The 18,278-nt window shown below is 39.2% G+C and overlaps 1 protein-coding gene across 1 annotated transcript in view; it reads right to left on the bottom strand.

The window, feature by feature from the left end:
• agbl4 (AGBL carboxypeptidase 4) overlaps positions 1-18,278 on the bottom strand; it is a 348,143-nt gene that overhangs the window by 38,265 nt on the left and 291,600 nt on the right. The gene's annotated exons all lie outside the window — the stretch shown is intronic.

Genomic DNA, 18,278 nt, shown 5'->3' with positions numbered 1-18,278 from the left:
ACAGCCATTAAAAGTTATTAAAGACAGCAAGAAATCTACCGGTTTGTAGCTGGCCAATCATAATAGAGGTCATTTATATATAGAAAGTAATAGCAAATAGCCTGTTTAATCCTAACTGTTTTGGTTTACAAAAACATGAAAAACCTTATAAGCAGGCTTTAGGGAATATTTAAAAAGCTAATTTTTTGCCCCTTATCAATTTGAATTGAAACATTCATTTCAATGAACCTTTTAAAGGTTATAGCCCTTTCTTAGTTTTTGGTAGATAGGATTTTAAGATTACTGTGTTTTTAAATGAATTCTATGTTAGGTACTTCATCATGGGTGCAATAATAACTCCTAGATCTGTTTCCAGATATTACGTCCTCTTCTCCTCTTTTACAATCTCCAAATGATACGGAGAGGAATTTAATGCTGCGTAAATCAGATCAGTCCCTCTCTGTGAGCGATGCCAGTTGGGAATGGAATGGGAATACCATTCAAGTTAATGAAAAGAAAGGCTGGACGAATGCGAAAGGACTGCCAACAAAAGCTTCTCTTTAAAAGTCTGATGCGCTTCCAGGCAGAGAAGCGAGCACATTTTAGTCTCAGAGCACTCCGTTCCTTAAGGCTGGATGCTACAGGAATGTGCACGATGGGGAATTGGTTCGGCCTTCACGGTTTCCTCTTATCGGTTTGTGCCGTGGGTTGTCCAAACAGGTAAGCCAGAAAGAACTTTTTCTAGCAAGAAAATCACATAAAGACCAAGAATTTACACCTGTAGGGAGATAAAAGCACAAGCATACACACACACACACTTGCAGTATATAAGGCCACTGTTATCACTTTCTATTAGCAGGCACATAGATAAAATACATAGAGTTTTTAAAAGACATACACTGATGACAAAAATGCTAAATTGGTCTTTGAACTAATATGGTTGATTATATTCAATGCAGAAGTAATGCATCAAGAGGAAAAATGAACATGCACTGTCTTCCCTGTGTGTTTGAGTCAGAGGAATATCAGAATTAATTAGGCACAAGCGCACATGTGTGCTGATGCCTCAGCAGTCTGAGGAATAGCAGAACACAGGTCAATCCTCAAAGATATCCTCCTCACTTCCAGACTTGACCACGAATGAAACATTAAAATATCCAAATGCATTATTCAGCAGGCTCCTTGAATATTATATCCATCCATCACTAGCTGTAAAGACGAGCATGGCCTAATACATTATGTCTATGGTGACTTGGGCTCCTGTGGGGCCGTCTTTAAGTCTGTAAAGGATTGCGAAGGCTGAAGGGAAATGATTAGAACTGTACCTGAGATCATTGTGGCAGTTTGGCTCTTAAAGCAGTTCAAGGAAGCCTGTCGTCTCAAAGCTGGCTTTTACTAGTAGTAAGAGGGATTGGATTTATAAAAATATACTGTGGTAACAACAGCTTCTGCAAAAGTACAGTTATTGCTACTACAATAAAAATGTGGTAAATTTACCACCGCTTTCATCATAAAAAGAAACGCTAGATTGTTCCAGTCCTGAATTCTGACTGTTCAATAAAGTGTTCCAGGTAGATACAGTATTACATAATATCTCTGCACACCACTTTAGGGTTTTCAAACTTTTTGATGCCACAGACCCCAAAACATGATTATAAAACTCTTCACTCTTCATCTTGATTTGCCCAAAAATATTGTTTCAATAATATTTAATATGCTATTATTACTAATTATACTACTACTAATATTTACCATCATGGTCAGACTTTTAAGGTCCTATTCTCACTATTAACAATTAATAATAATGAGAACTGGTCCCTAAACCAAATATTTGTATGCAATATAACATAGTACATTCATATGTAATATTTTAAACTAATTTAATATGCAAATATATGTTGATATTACAGTAGTATTACAGTAGTATTATTATACAGAACTATTTGTTTATAGTTGTAACAATGCTGGTGGATGGCCTACATAGTACATTTTTGTAAGGGTAGTTTCCATTCTTTGGATCATAGTCACTGCATATGGTGTAGCAGAAAACCCCACTGCAGTGAACAGATGATTATCTGTCATGTAAAGCAACTGTTACCACATGGATGCACACACACACACACACACACACACACATACACACACATACAGCGCCCTCCCATGAGACTTCCTTGTCTTGTATATCTGGTCAATAATATATCGCGGCCTCTCTCGCTGTGTCCTAAATGACTTCGGTGATTGTTGAGCTCATTGTTATGTACACAAGCCTAATATCTTATTGATCTCATCTGGGTTTGTGCTGAGCTGCAGGAAATGCTGATTGCCGCTATGCTACGTTCACCCATATATATTCTAATCTGCTTCCTGGGGGCCTGAAAACACTTCGGCATGGGCTGCAATCATAAAACATTTGTCGAATTTTACAGGAAAATTTCTCTCGCCGCCTCTCTCCCCTCTCTGTCCTTCACAGAGATGGATGGCTTTGCCATTCAGAAGTCTCGGTGGAAAGGCTCGGGCGTTTGCTGGAAATGTGAGCGCTTGCGTTTCAGCAGGCACCGGGTGTGCGGCTCCATCAGTTATAAATCCCACCTCGGGCCCAACCCGCCGCAAACAAGCCAGCGGATGTAAAACAATGAAGCAGCCTGGAGGCAAACGCTACACTTAGACGTGCGGGACAGATGGGGTGAGCCTTGTGTTTATGTTGCGTCGTGCCTAAAGACCTCCCTTCCCATTAAAGCGAACAGCCCTGAAACATTCATTACGAGTCACTTGCAGCCATTCCATACGGTTCTTTTCGGAATTAATACTCTTTAAGATGTATTTTTAATGTTCATTTGCGTCAGTGTTTTTATCAGCGTTTTCCAGAGGGCCCGCAGCTTAGCAGAGAGCAAACGTTTATCTTTATGTTGAGAACTGCTGCGTGAGCTGTCTTTTTTTTCATTTCTCTTGCTCTCAAAACACAACACATGTCGGACTTGGAATCCTTTCACCTGCAGGTGGTGCTAAAGATCAACAACAGGCGTTCAATTCACCACCTCCAACCCTGCAGAAAAGGCAGAAAAAACTCTTACGAAACAAGACAAATGTGCTTTAGCAATCGGCTAAGTTTTTTTCCCCGCCTGTTTCGCTGCATCAGTGCTTTTCTTATACTCTGTTTTCCTTTGACACCCGTCAGGCATCCTGATGCCTTAATGTATGAATGTTACCTTGACCGATTTCATAACCTCGCCTCTCCCGTTTACCTATAAGAACCTGGTGGGACATAAACAAGCGCTCTCTCCTATAGACGAGACATGCTCCCAATTAGACCATAAAGCACCAGTAATGGGCTGACTCTTTTAAAAGGACTCCACAGGCCCGCTCTATATCTCCTTTAATGGTGCTTCTGGCCTGGTAGCGATGGGAATCCCTCATCTCAAAGAAGATCCCACCACTCCAAATCATACGAAAGGTCAACAACCCCGTTCGGCTCTTCTACTGCTCCCCACTTCCATTAGAAAAGGAATGAAAGGCGGAGGGGAAAACTAGAGCGAGACAAGGGGGGAAATTTTATGTTGACAACCTTGGTTGAGACAACCACCTCAGCATATTTCTCACCTGAGAGCACAAGTCCCCCACGTTACTGCTTGATGCATGGAAATAAAAAATTAAACACGAGTGTATTGTGATCAAGTGCGATAAATATGTAAATGGCGTCAAAAGAAGAGAAGTGTCTTTGACAAAAAGAGAAAAATCTAATGGATTTTGAAGGTTATGCAGATTGTGCAGTTTGGCTTTTCTCCTGCGGTCGATGTGCCACTTTTAATGCAAGCTGATAAGACATGAAAAGGGCCCTGACGTAACACAATTACTTGGGATCTTTAAGAGAGCTGGAACCCGAGCAGATCAAATTCAGCAGAAATGGCAGCTTCGCTCTGTTCAAGACGAGACGAGTAAGTTTCATCACGCCGGCCTGAGATAGATGACTCAAACATGACAGGCTGCATTTATTTCTGCTGTGTCCTTTCTGTTGGGTCAGACGACGCCAAGTCCAGATCTACTGCTCAATAACCACTTGCCCTCTATTATTATTGCCATTACTATTTTATAGCATTACTATGCAGAAATGTACAGTGGGGTCTGAAAGTCTGAAAACAACATTGAAAATTTTCTCTAGTTTAATACAACTTCTATCATGTTGTACCTTTGTACTACCATAGTTTTCTGGAAAGGATGGTGCTATGGTAAAATGATGCTTTTTGGATATGTTTACAGTTTACAAAAACAATATGGACATCATACTTTCTACAGTATAATACATATATATATATATATATATATATATATATATATATACGTGTGTGTGTGTGTGTATGTGTGTGTGTGTGTGTGTGTTATCTAGCTTATCTATCTATCTTTAATCTTAATATTTGAAAAAATACATAAAAATAAACATTCATTACTATTAAAATTATATAGCACACTAGTACCAATCTTGCCTTTGTGCCCTCCAACCTCCACCCCAGGAGGGGTTCTCCAAAAGCATTCAGTTATTCTGAACGGCACCCGGTACCTTCACGCTGGAGTGCATTAGCATCAGTTTGCAGCAGCAGTGGAATGACACGCTCGCCCGTGTGTGCGTCATATCAGCCGACACGGACTAGCTGTAAATTGTCAGTAGTGTTAAATTTATACAGGGCGCAGGCTGCTGTACAGGGTGCTGAAGCCGAACAGTCATCAACCTCCCTCTTTCTCTCACTCCCAGCTCACTTTATTCTTCAAGGACAGGGCTTTAAAAGAAATAGAGCTTTACGCCTGTGGATTCCAGCCTGTGTACAGGTCAGGTGGAAGCAGAACAGGCAGTATGTGCCTCGTCTCCTTGTGGAATTTCTTCAGCCACAAGGTCATAAACCATTTTTCACCCCAGGGCTCCTCAATGTTACTCTCTTACCTCAAAGCATCAGACTAGCTCTTCAATCTGAGATCTGATTCTATTCAAACGCCGCCTCTCTGAAAGAAACCCTTTGAATACATCCATCTCATTCTTTTACATCGCATTTATCGCCAGCAGTGGGCCAGATCGGGGCTGCCACAAAGCCGGACTGTGAAAGGACCGTGTCTGAGTCAAAGTCGAGGGAATAACAGAGGTCAGACCGGAGGAGAAAAGGAAGAGAAAGTGCTTGCCCGAGTCAACAACCTGCTATACATGATCCTAAGTCAGATCTCAGCCTGTAAGTGGAAGCTGAAGTGAGCAATCAAGGGCCGGAGAGATTTTGGTTCCCACATCGCACTGTAAGAAGCGAGTCACTCCAGAGGATTACAATGGCATGTTATGACACTGGTATCAGACAGAGCTGAAGAGAGAGCAAAGACTCAGCAGAGAGCAAAACTCAGCATGTAAATACAATTCTGAACCCTCTTAAGCCTCTTGGATGGTCCGGAGGGATAAAAGCACTGAGCGCGGGGTGTTTAGAGATCGATTTTGCACAATCAAGAATACCCTCTCTCGCTCACACTCATCGCCGTGAAATGGAGAGATCTCGGTTCTCGACAATTTCATGACAATAGAGGTTGAGAGAGGTGGAGGAAGTGTCAAGCAAAAGTCATTCAAACGGAGGAAAGAAAAAATATTGAACACTCTAAAATGTATGAATTAAACATTGAAATAATGCATTGAAATAAACCAGGTTTAATAGGTTTTAAAAGATAAAACTATGTATACTACTCAAAATGAAGAGAAAGGGGACATTTTGCTGTTAAGGTGAACAATCAGTGACATGGTTGTCCAAATTCAGTGCAGAAGAATTCCTTTTAAGTTCTTGAGTATAATTTGGGAAAGTTTGAATTGACTGGGCAGGAGGTGGAAATAAATACAAGAATTAATACAAATTTCATTCACACTTGATTTTAAGGTCCAACTCTTGCCATTAATATACCATTAACCACTTTTTTTGCTATTTATTAATTAGTAAGGTAGTTGTTGAGGTTTAGGCATTTGGTAATATTAGGGATGTAGAATATGGTAATGCAGAATATGTGTTTTTTAAGTACTTATAAACCAATATGTTAATAATATGCATGCTAATAAGCAACTATAGTGCGAATTCATCTCTATTCTTAAGTGTTAGGGTCTGTCTGTCTGATTATCTATCTGTCTATCATTACCTTTATCTGTAAGGCAAACTTTCAGTTTTCTGTTCTTTAATATTTTTTTAATATAAATATATATTTTTTTTCACATTGAAATTCAAAGTAATTTTGCATTCTTTTTATTCAAACCTATTTTTTACATGCATGGAAACACACTAAACTACGCTAAAAGTAGTTTAAAATTTAGGTTTGATATTCTATTTAATGCATTTACATTTATATAATTTACGTGAGGCTTAAGTGTCTAAATTCGTTTTGTCGTATCTATATATGGAACTATATAATATGCACAGAAAGTGGCTTTATGATTGTGGCTAAAAAAGCATCCTTTGGTGTCAACTGACAAATCCAATACCATCTTTCTGTCCTTTTAACATATGAGCTTTCACAGATGACAGACCATGTGAAATTGTGACTTGAAAAAAAGAAAGAAGAAAGAAAACAGCAAACAGCGAGCTGCCTCTTGACATTAAGGAGAATAACAAGAGAGAAAGACAGAGACAGACAGACAGAGAGAGAGAAATCTGTCATGCTTAAAGCCCTTTTGCCAAATTGCTCGCCCTCGATTTGGCAGCATTGGTCATAGTCTCCCTCCGCTCTCCCCAACTCCTGCCTCGTCCCTTCAAAACAGAAAAAAGGTGGAGAGAAAAGATATAAGAGATGCATGTCTGTGCTTTAAAAGACAGGGAATCAGAGAGAGGCAATAACAGTTTTTTTGAAGAATGCACGACTGAACTTTATGGCTGCCTTGCTTGAAAGAACGAGTTAAAAACGAGAAGAAAAAAAGCAGTGGTGATTTCTTTGGGATATGCCCCTAGCTGTGCTGCCCCCTCCATATGTGACAGTGGGGGCTAGAAGGGCGTGTGGGGGGAACCGCTCGCCACTTGACAGCCAACCGCTGCTACCCTGGAAACAAGTCCGGTGCTGCCGTGGAAACAGGCTTAGATCGAAACAAGCATTGAGCAACCACAAAGATAAACCTAGCATGAGATTCAAGAACCTTTTAAAGGCTGAGGTACATCATACCTGCTTCAAGAGAGAGAGAGAATGAAGGTATAACAATGACAATATTCAAAATGCATCGCTTCCTCTAACGTGTTAATACAGCCTCAATTTTTGACAACACTAACCCAAAGTCTGGTCATTACTTTAGTTTACTAGACGAAATGCCCACTAAGTCACTGTAAAGTCTGCTTTAAAAATTACATGGGAATCAAAAATAATTTTAAAATTCCGATGCAAATTACTCTCAATGATTCCATTTCCTTAATGATTTCAAGAATGATTATTTTAGTACTAAAAAAAAAAAAAGAAATATAAATAAATGTATATAAAATATAAAATATTACTATTAAATGTCACAGTTTATTATTATTATATTATAAAATGTGGTAACAATTGTTATGCATTTATTTTTAGATGTATTTTTACATATTGTCATACGGACAATAAGACAGTAATTACACTGATTTAAGTCTCACAGGTTATGCGCTTGATTCACTTAAAAGAAAAATCAGACTACATAAGAGTCATTCTCAACCTACTGGACTTGCTATCAGTTTGATATTGTGGATGTATTAGTGGTCTTGCGGTGCTGCTGAATACGTATTGCAGGACACTCTCAGAGTATTTTGCTATGATATTCTCTCTGCACTGGGGGTGTTTTTTTAGCTAGTGATTTCAGACAATATATGCACCAGACGGTTAGTGAACGGACTGTGGGTGGTCTGTGGGTGTCCCGTCTGAGACTATGTAGGACATATCTAACCTTGTGCATGCAATAACAAAGCCCTGCAATCTCAAAAGGTCACTTGGATCATGTCAGGCTCGATACAATTGTACTGAAACATATCTCCGGCTGGGATGAAGCAAGTCATTTTACACAGTTCACCCACTCCCGAAAAAGCTCGGTCTGTAAGTGCAGTTGAAAGAAAGACGGCTTTTTTAATATAGGTTATTAGTTTCCTGCCCCCCATAGAGTTCTAAATAATTTCTGAAAGCAACAAAGTCCAGACGGGAAACCTCTCTCTGCGCCCAACTTTATTACGTGGCTACAGCTCCAAGGTTTAATTTCTCTCATGATTTTTTTGCTCTTATTCCTTCTTTTTTCTTTCCTCTTCTCACTACATAGTGAGATCCCTGACACTCAATTTACAGCCTCACCATCTCTGTCAATCTCAATCTTATACTCTCTAAAAATATATTCACACACAGGCCTCGCTTTTAGCCGGGGGCGGCAATTGTGGATGGCAAACTATTTTCTTGAGAGCTCTCTCTCTCTCTTCTCTGCTGTCTCACTCACTGGGTTGTCAGTGGTTTATTGATTAAGCAGTGAGAGAAGAAGGTCTTTCAGATCTCTCTCCACACTAATCAGGAGAGAGGGAGCACTTGTGGATGAAGCACAAACTCAACATGGTCATTTCTCAGAAGTCAGTGATCAGAACAAGACAGGACTTTGATAGGAAAACACATATAAACACATAAATGTCACACTGGGGACATTCAATTGATTTCACACTGGGGACATTCAAATTTCTTCTATATAGAATAATTTTTTTTGAAAATTATTTTGGAATTTATAAATGTTATAATAATAATAATGAAGTTATTCAATTAAATACATGTTTAGTAATTTACAAATGTACTACTATAAGTAAACCCACTGCATCTTATAATAGGGTTAGTCTGCTCCTAACACTAACATATCTAAAAGCTGCCATGAATAAATCAAAAGGATCTCAAGGACTTAAACTGAAAAAAAAAACCTACTAGAACCCAGATGTTTCTTGATGCTTCATTCCCTCCCTTTACTTAAAAAAAATCATATTACCACTTCTGCACACTCTCTCCATTACTGCAGATCAGCAAAGCACATTATACAGATAAATAACACACTCTAGGACTGTTAAACCATTGTTTTAATTGCTGTCATTTTCACCTACATACATTACCACTTCAAACCTGCAATTGTCCAGCCCACTCCAGCTCTGACTGCAAACCCTTAATGTAAATGAATAACATTATGCTGCTATTCAAGACGTGAAATCAAAACTTGCCCTACTGACTCTTTTCTAATAAATACAAATGTGCATGATTCATCTGGACTTGCCACTCTATTCTAAGGTAAAAAAATAAAAAAAATAAAAAATCTCAGCTTTTTTTCTTAGGGAATTTTGGGTCACACTTTATTTTAAGGTCCAATTCTCACTATTAACTAAAATGGTAAATGGTATTTGGTAATGATTTTTGCCTCAATTAACTTCTAATTTGCGGCTTATTAATAGTTTATAAGGTAGTTGTTAAGTTTAGGGTATTGGGTAGGATTATGGATGCCATGCATTATACGTACATTATAAGCACTAATAAACAGCCAATATTTTAATAATAGGCATGCTAACAAGCAACTAGTTATTAGTGAAAATTGGACACTATACTAAAGTGTTACCTAATTTTCAATGTCAGAGCAATCATTATTCCAGTAGTTGCTGACAAGTGACTTTATGAGTGAGTGATTTGAATCATTCATTTAAATGATTTGTTCAAAAACACTAATTTATTTAAAAATGAAAACAACGTGCTGCACTTTGAGTGAGTCATTGTATCATTCACTCAGACAATTTGCTCAAAAACACTGGCTGCGTCTGAAATTCTAAAATTGCAAACTTAGTAGGTACTTCTTTTTAATAAGTAATTCCTTTGCCACAAGTGTGTTCTATGTAGTATGTGTTTTGTATACATTTAATCCTTACTGATTATATTTGCCATGTCGTCATTATGCCATGTCGCGACCAACTAGTGTCAGTAGCATCACTTCATGGGATAGTAAAATATCCACTGAAATATAAATTCATACATAATGCTGTTTTAAGTCTCTATTTGTCTACTACATAGTAGGAAAGTATGCAGTTACTTATGCAGCAACTGATACACTGACCCAACACATTCATTCAAACATTCCATATTAACTTCTTGCTTATCGAGCTGTTGTATAAAAGCAACATACTGAGCAAACATACTCAAAAACAGAAACATGTTCTGGTTCATATGACATGTTTAGTTCTCAATTTAAAGGGCAGAAAGTATTTACTTAAAGGGAGAGGAAAATGTTAGGCTAGACATATTAAGAATTGATCAAGAGTGGTTGTAAAGGGCACAGACACAGTTTGTGCTTGGCATGTCCAACTGTGCACTTTTAATTTAGCTGAGTTTGGTTTTAAAGAGACAGATGCCAGGTGCCCTTTAAGTCGAATACGTTTGCCATTTCCTTTACAATGATACAAGCAAATTTAATAACGGCCTCCAGGGCTTACTGCAGCCACAGTTGTGTGGGATGCATTTAGTCTGACTTTGATACAGATTAATGAAATGTCACTTAATTGTGGGGGATTTGCTTGTTGAAAGAGGGTCCAATTTCAGCCCTTGTGTCACATTTAGCCCGGGAGGTGATTGATAGAGTTGACTGTTGACCGCGCCGGACCGGGTCACAATTACACAACATTTCCTTCTCTCACTCTGGGTTTCTCTTTAGCCCAAGGAGCCGCTTTTCCCAACAGCACATGAAACATGCTCACATTTTATTGGTATGTCTGTTGTGGGACTTTCTTCTGAGGGAAACAGAGTGGGGAAGGAAAGAGCTCTTATGAGGTGTGTTTTTCTCTCTGAGGAGTTTGCTGAATTCCTCGTCTGAGCAGATACTCTTTAAACCTAAAGGCTTCAAAACGAGCAGAGAGTTTGAAGCTGTTCTACAAAAGATGGGCCCTGAAGGAGAAAGCTCTACATCTCACCGAATATGTTTACACGAGGAGCGATTTTTCAAATGTGTATGGTATTCCGGGGGTTTAAGATGGGCAGAGTAAACTGGTATCTTAAATATATCTTTTATTGAAATTAGATATTTTGTGCCCTCCTCTGCCAATATGAATATTCAAGACAGCTATATGCATTTCTGAATAATGCGCCTGTGTGGTATTAACACAAGAATATTTGTACTGGTAACATCTGCTCTTATCTCACAGATTATTTAACAGCTTAGTCTGAAAATATATATGCATAAATGTGCTCTCGCTGCATCCTCAGCATTTATTCTGACCTCAAACAGCAGTCTACAACAAGGCAAATGTCTGAAATGCCATCTGCAGCAGTATAAATGTGCCACTGTAAAGGCCATGGCAGCAAGTTCAACCCCAACCACGGTCCTCACAACCACACAGGGTAAAAATAGAAGATGAATTCATTTTCAGGGCAAAAGTGGAAAAAAAACTGGGGCATGCAGTAATTATGATGAATGACGAGAAAGCAAAATAAAATCCACAAAAGTCAATGCATCAAAATTAAAGATTGTATTTCCTTCTTTGACTAAATTTAAGCACACTGCAAACTCGCCATGAATTTGTTAGTACTTGTAAAAATAAAAATCTCACAAATTAAAATCAATATATGAATGTGTGCATTCGTTTCCTTTTCCCTATGTTCTTACCACACAGACTTTACTTAAATGAGCTTCTAATAAGAATAAGAGTCGATAGAATGGTAATGTCTTTGGTCCACCCGCACATTGGGATAATTGCACAGTTGGGATTTTGCTTTAAGAGTTGTTCATCTCCCACAGGGAAGATGCTATTAGCCCATCGTTCTTTTTCTCAAAAGGCTTGGCTGCTCACTCACTCATTCACATGAATATGCATTAAGGGCAATAAAATTCCATATGGAGCAACACACAGTGGGCTGCCATTTTGTGAGAATGTGCTTTTGCATATTACAGGCAGTTTGCTATGACAACGCAGTAAACTAGCATTCAGCTAGCATTCAAGTTGACGTTTGTTTGTTAATCACAGAGCTCATTCCTCACCAGAAGATTAGATTTGTAACACTGTAAATTAAATAATAATAATAATTGTGAATTAAGAGTATTTGGCTGCTAGTTGCTGTACCTTTACAAGTTTTACATAGTACACATATGGTGTATGCAATCAAGTGACTTAACAATGAACCGAAACAAGAAATGACTGTGTGATGTTGCAGAATTGTGCTGTAGAATCACAATTATTTTATGTGCATCATGGTTGTCTCATATATTAAAGGTGCTGTATGTAATTTTTTGACTGTACTAAAGCATAAAAATACTCTAATGTTTTCAGATATTAAGGAAACGTGGTAAGTTTAATTACTTGATTCTCTGAAAAACAATGCTACAGCCAGTAATTTTGCTGTTAAATGCGTGTTCCATGTCAGAATGTCTGTTTTTGTTTTGGTCTGTATGATTCCGCCAAATGCAAATTTACCCAGTAGTATTTCAATTGTTGAAGGAAAACACATTGTATTGCAGCCACGGAAGCTTTCGAACACACTGGGTCAGAGATAGCAGATTCTACCTGACCTAAAAAGTCTCGGCATCCATATAAGTAGCTCTATAACTAAGAAACACTCTCCAATATTTTGAATTTGGACTGCACAAGCCACTTCAAAGACTAGCTGCATCAATATTTCATATTGCACCTTTATCAGTGGTCAGGGGATATGGTTATGTATGGGTATGAACTCGTTAAAACTTTACCAGAAACTATTCATATTAGTGACGGGAGAAACAAACCTTTTTGAATTGCTTTTTGAATTGAAAAGCTCGAAACACCACACACATAGTTGACACTTGCTGGTCAAACCTGTGCAAGTGCAACAAAAACATGCAAAAATTGCTTTTACAAACCCACTGTTTTATTGAAACTATAATACATTAAATGCAATTGAAATAATCAAATGCCAATAAATATGAAGTGTCTCTTTAATGTGTTTTTAATTGTTATTATTATTCATTTGAAAGGCTTGTTTTGTGAAGAACTTGTCTTAAACAGACCAAATAACAGACAATTGACTACTACTCTTCCTTTTAATTACACAAACGTCTCATTAGAAATGTCTACAAATTGATAAAACTGACCTAAGATCAGGTAAAAACAAAACACAACATAGATGCTGTTTCAGTAGTGCACCACTGGGGGGCGATCTCAATGAACTCGCACGATTTACGAGTTCACAGACATCACCCCCCAGGTTTTGAAACAATTATGATGTAACGAAGCCTTGTTTATGGAAAGCATGTGACTTTGGCTTGATACGCGCTCTCTGTTCCACTGGTTCGAAACAAGCACAGGTTTCGAAGCTTTGTGAAGCAGTGCTTCGAAAGCGCCACGCACTAGTACATATACAGTACATTTAGTACAAAATATGTCCTAGTTGAATCATTCTGTAAAATTCTGAACACAGCGTTTAATTGAGAAAGATGAATGTTAATTCTTGTGAAATCCTCTGAATATTTTACCCTGTACTATTACACAACTTCCCTGTAATGTAAAAGCCACAGAGAAAAAAGGGTTGAACCAATAAAATGAGAATCATCATCAGACTCTCATTCCCTCGGTTACCTGAGATGGCAGGCAGGGAAGGAGGGCGTGGATTTGGTGATTACAGCATTGCCATAGCGATTGGCAGGTCGGGCGGAATAGGGCGGAAAGGGCCTACGTTTGAAGTGGTAAGTCCTTTCATAATACTTTGATCAGAGAGATGTTTGTAGTGGGGGCAAACCTGAAGAACAAACAGGACTTCAGAAAGATCAGCTATCTGTTCAGTAACTTTCAGTCTCTAAAGGGAACAGAAAAAACCCTCAACCGATAATCGCTGACTTTTTAATGCAGATTACAGAAGGAAGAAAGACAGAAAGCGCTTGGACAGACAGGGAGGATGAAAAAAAGAAGTCACTGAGGGAACAGCCGTTCTTTGACTCTACCCGTCTTACCCGTGCCAGCCTTATATTTGCACAAAGACGCTGCCAAATGAAATTCAGTGTAGAGTAAATACTTACACAGCACACATGTGTGTGTTTCCCACTCTGGAACTCTTAAAACACTAGAAAATGTAATTGAAAACAAAGCGAATAGGTGAATGGCACATGTTAGTGCAGTTAAGCGTAAATTTTCCAGCTTCACGCGTCTGCCTCTAAATGTGGGTGTGTGATTGAGTATGTTCTGGTAACTGTCAGTAGGTGTGCGAGTGTGTGGTGTGCAATAACTCCATACGCGTAGTGCCACCACACTAAAGCCATTAGATCTCAGCTAGAGAACTAGAAGTACTTTAGTGCTGTAGGTGTGACCCAAAGCCCCCAAACTCCTCCATCACAAAACCGAGGACAGCAGAAAGCAAACCAGGACAGGACAGAGCGCGGCAGGGGCACCAGTTGGGGGGCTATAGCGGGTGTGGGCAGGATACTCATGCCTCAAAATCACATCATTCCCTGGCTAAAAATACCCAAGAAAACTCTTAAACAAAAAGGGAACATGCTCCCCTCTGGCACTTCATAAGAGAACACTGCATACTTCATAAGTGCAAACTCTCGATTTATAATTACCGCTTTCACTCGTTCGGTCTAAAGGAAAGCTTTGATGGTTAGCACGGAGCAAAAGCACGTGGTGCAGGATTACATGGCCTTTTTAGTCTGATCTCGCCATAGAACTTAATTGAGGTCCTTCGCTATAACAAACAGCGAGTGACTTCATCTTCTTCTCAATAAATAGTGCTATATGAGTTTGCGACTCCCCCTCCTCCTGTTGAGAGTTTCCAGGGACCGCAGTCCACAGAGAATGTGGGAAAGGCAGGCTTCTGGTTGCATAGAGGGAGCATCAGATAGGATAATGTATTATTAAAACCCCCAATGTCTCAGTGTTTAATATAATCAGCAGCGGAGCAGACACGCTCTACTTACGGCTCTGTTGCCTGCCGTCTCATCTAATCCATACCCCACTTTGCTCTCTCGGAATTTGCCAAAGTATCTGTTCATGAGCATCCCGAGGAGACCGAGTCTCAGAGGTAAGCTGTGGGACGGAGCAGGTATTTTACAGAAGAGGGGGACAGAGATGGGATTACATGCAAATGACTTACAGTACATTCAGTGGAAAATTTGTAATTATCTTAGGCACTCAGACTGAACAAATAAAAAATGTTTGGAGACTCAAGTCGGTAAACACTCCAGGGGGTCTCGCCGGACATGTTCTGTCCCGCAGAATGGCAGAGGGAGTTCTGAGTCTGAGCTTAGCTTGACAACATTCGGGATGAGAGCACAGGCCATGTTATGAACCGGCACAAAATACTAATGAAATGTTAATTATTATCCTTGTGTGTCAGTGAGATGAGCCCGGACAGGTTCCCACAGGAAGACCTGTCAGCAGACTGAGGAAGAAGGAGAGGTAGAGCGAGACAGACAGGATGAGGAGGCCCTGACCTTTACTGTCAGTCGAGAGAGAGGGACAGCGAAGGAAGGAGAGAGATCAAGACAGAAAAGAAGCCCCAGAGCCCCCTGACTCCTTGTCTTACGCCAGTCATCCACTGGGACGCATCATTCTGACCTCCTCTGATCCATGACTGCTCTGCTCAACAGCTTTCCACCAATCAGCAGGCAGAAAGTCCTCTGACTGCCACACGCAGTGCAGCTATCGTCTGCATGGGAGATAAAACTGGGCCATTAAAAGAGCATAGTTTTGATTTGTAGAACTTCACTGAAACTTCCAATGAATGCATCATAGTACTACAATGTTTTCTGTGACATATATTATCAATGTTGAAAACAGTTGACCATTATCCAAAACTCTGCTGTGTCTCTCTATTATCAGGGGTGATATTTTCTTAGCAAGCTGCAAAAAGATCTTATGTACTGCAAAACAAATCTGTGTGAACATAAGTAATTGCTGTATCTATTCCAGTAGACACACACACACACACACACACACACATATATTTAGAGATGCAGATATGTTAGTTATCCCTGAACAGTGCCATCTCCATAAAGGGGCAGCTGTAGGAGTAATTGGGATTGTAAAGGGATTGTAGGGTTTTAATCCGCTCTCACTTCCTAGCAATTCACATACAGTTTACCACAACACTGCTGTTACCCTACATGCATGAGATCAAGCATGGTAGACTTCACTGTGAAAGTGCAAAACACTGCAAAGTGTAATATAATCACAACAACCATACACTCCTATGAAGAAACCAGTGCCTGTTTTTTTTTTCTTTTTTTACAAGAACATCAAACTCTTACACTCTTAAGCTGTTTTCACACTATGGTTTGAATGCTAGGTTCCCTGTAGGTCCTTTTTCACAAATTATATTTTATTATTTGGTTCTGAACTGAAGTGTGGTACATTTGCGTCATCTATGTAAGTGCCACCGGCAGCTGTTTACCACTGTCACTGATCACCAGGACAAGACCACAGGAAATTCTTCTGCACAATCTGACTTTGCTGCAGTCTGGAATTGAACTGCTGGTTTTGTCTGGTCAGAGGAGAACTGGCCCCCCCAACTAAGCCTGGTTTCTCCAAAGGTTTTTTCTCCATTCTGTCACCGATGGAGTTTTGGTTCATTGCCTCTGGCTTGCTTAGTTGGGGTCACTTCATGTACAGCGATATCGTTGACTTGATTGAAAATGAATGCACAGACACTATTTAAACTGAACAGAGATGACATCACTGAATTCAATGATGAACTACCTTTAACTGTCATTTTGCATTATTGACACATTGTTTTCCTAATGAATGTTGTTCAGTTGCTTTGACGCAATGTATTTTGTTTAAAGCGCTATATAAATAAAGGTGACTTGACTTGACTGTAGCTAGCTATCAGTTCCCAAGAAAAAGGCAAAAATGGAAACCATTGTTCATGTCATTTTTTCCATGTGTTTTTATCCCTTTGGTTTTACTGGAAATGTGCAGAATGTTGGAGTTGGTTATTGAAAAATATAGAGTTCAAAAGAAATGCATTTTTTTGTATGTGTTTTTTTTTTTCTAATTTGCAAAGGTTTGTAAATATTTAGTAAAATTATAAATATAATTCTTATAGGTTGAGAATTTTAACACAATCTTGCTGAAAAAGTATACTTTTTTATATATATAAAAAAAAAAAAGAAAAAAAAAAAAATATATATATATACAGACCCCAGACCCCCCAATATAATATAATAGCTGCATCCAAAAGCCTATAAGGCAGATGACTTGCTGCCTCGCTGCCCTTTGAGGCAATGATTTTGCAGACAGCATTTTTGCACCAAGGCACCTCATGAAACTGATTTCGGACAGGCTTCTGAGGCAGCATAACAGTTTAATGATCTACAACAAAATAGAATGAGTTTTGATGATAACTAAACAGATATTTCATTATTATTATACTGATTTCTCACTAGAAATAACATCAAAAGTGCAAAAAGTTAGTCAGAAACATACATTTACACACAAACTTAACCACCAAACAAAACTTTCAGAATGCCATCTTTATTTTTTTATCTCAGCTTTCACGGAATGGAACGCACAGGATTGTGGGATATCAAAGGCAGTGAAAGATACATCTATGCTGCCTTCAAAATTCGATCAGAAGAAGGTACCTCTGGAGACAGGAAGTGAAGCAGAATTTGTAATCGGATGTGTCTTGATGCCTTCCTGCCTTGGAATGCTGCCTCCCAAAGCAGAATTTTAGAGCTTTCGGACGCAGCCAATGTATTATTTTTATTTAATGTTTATAAAAGGAAATTACAATTAATAAATAGTTAAATTAGTCAAACTGGTCATAACTGAGCACTTCTTGTTAATATCGGCTGCAATCAATAGTTGTGTCCAAAGTACAAAACCTTAAGAATCCAACCTAACGAACCCTACGTCAAATGGGCTCTGGTCTACACTGTGTGAAAATGCTCTTATTGTCATTCTGCTTACCCTGCACCACCACTGAGCGGAGACCAAAGCAGCACTGAAGGCTCAAGCGCCACATGTCATCACCACAGAAACCCCCAGAACATACAGCAGTCAGAGCGCTTCAGACGGCCCAGTAACAGGAGCACGTAGCCCTCAATGACAGCTCTCAACATGGGACATTACTTTGTCCTGTGCTGTGGGAGGGGAAGCAGGTGTGTGTTGTGGTGTGACAAAACCTGAGGTGACAGCTTGTGTTTTCATTCGGCCCCCCGCAGGACACAGTATATCGGTTTGGTCATGCTGCTTCAATCTCGCTCGCTCTTCATTTCTTTCTATCAGTCATTGTCCAATGGGCTTCTTCTCTTTAATTTATCTCTTCAGCATAATTCTTAGCATTTATCAGCTTCTTTCCATCTCTTTGACATGTAACTTACATTTTAATTA

The sequence above is a fragment of the Carassius carassius genome, chromosome 21, assembly GCF_963082965.1.
Source record: "Carassius carassius chromosome 21, fCarCar2.1, whole genome shotgun sequence".
NCBI classification, from domain to species: domain Eukaryota; kingdom Metazoa; phylum Chordata; class Actinopteri; order Cypriniformes; family Cyprinidae; genus Carassius; species Carassius carassius.
Note: the sequence above shows the minus strand (reverse complement) of the source record. Positions and strands in the feature narration are given on the sequence as shown.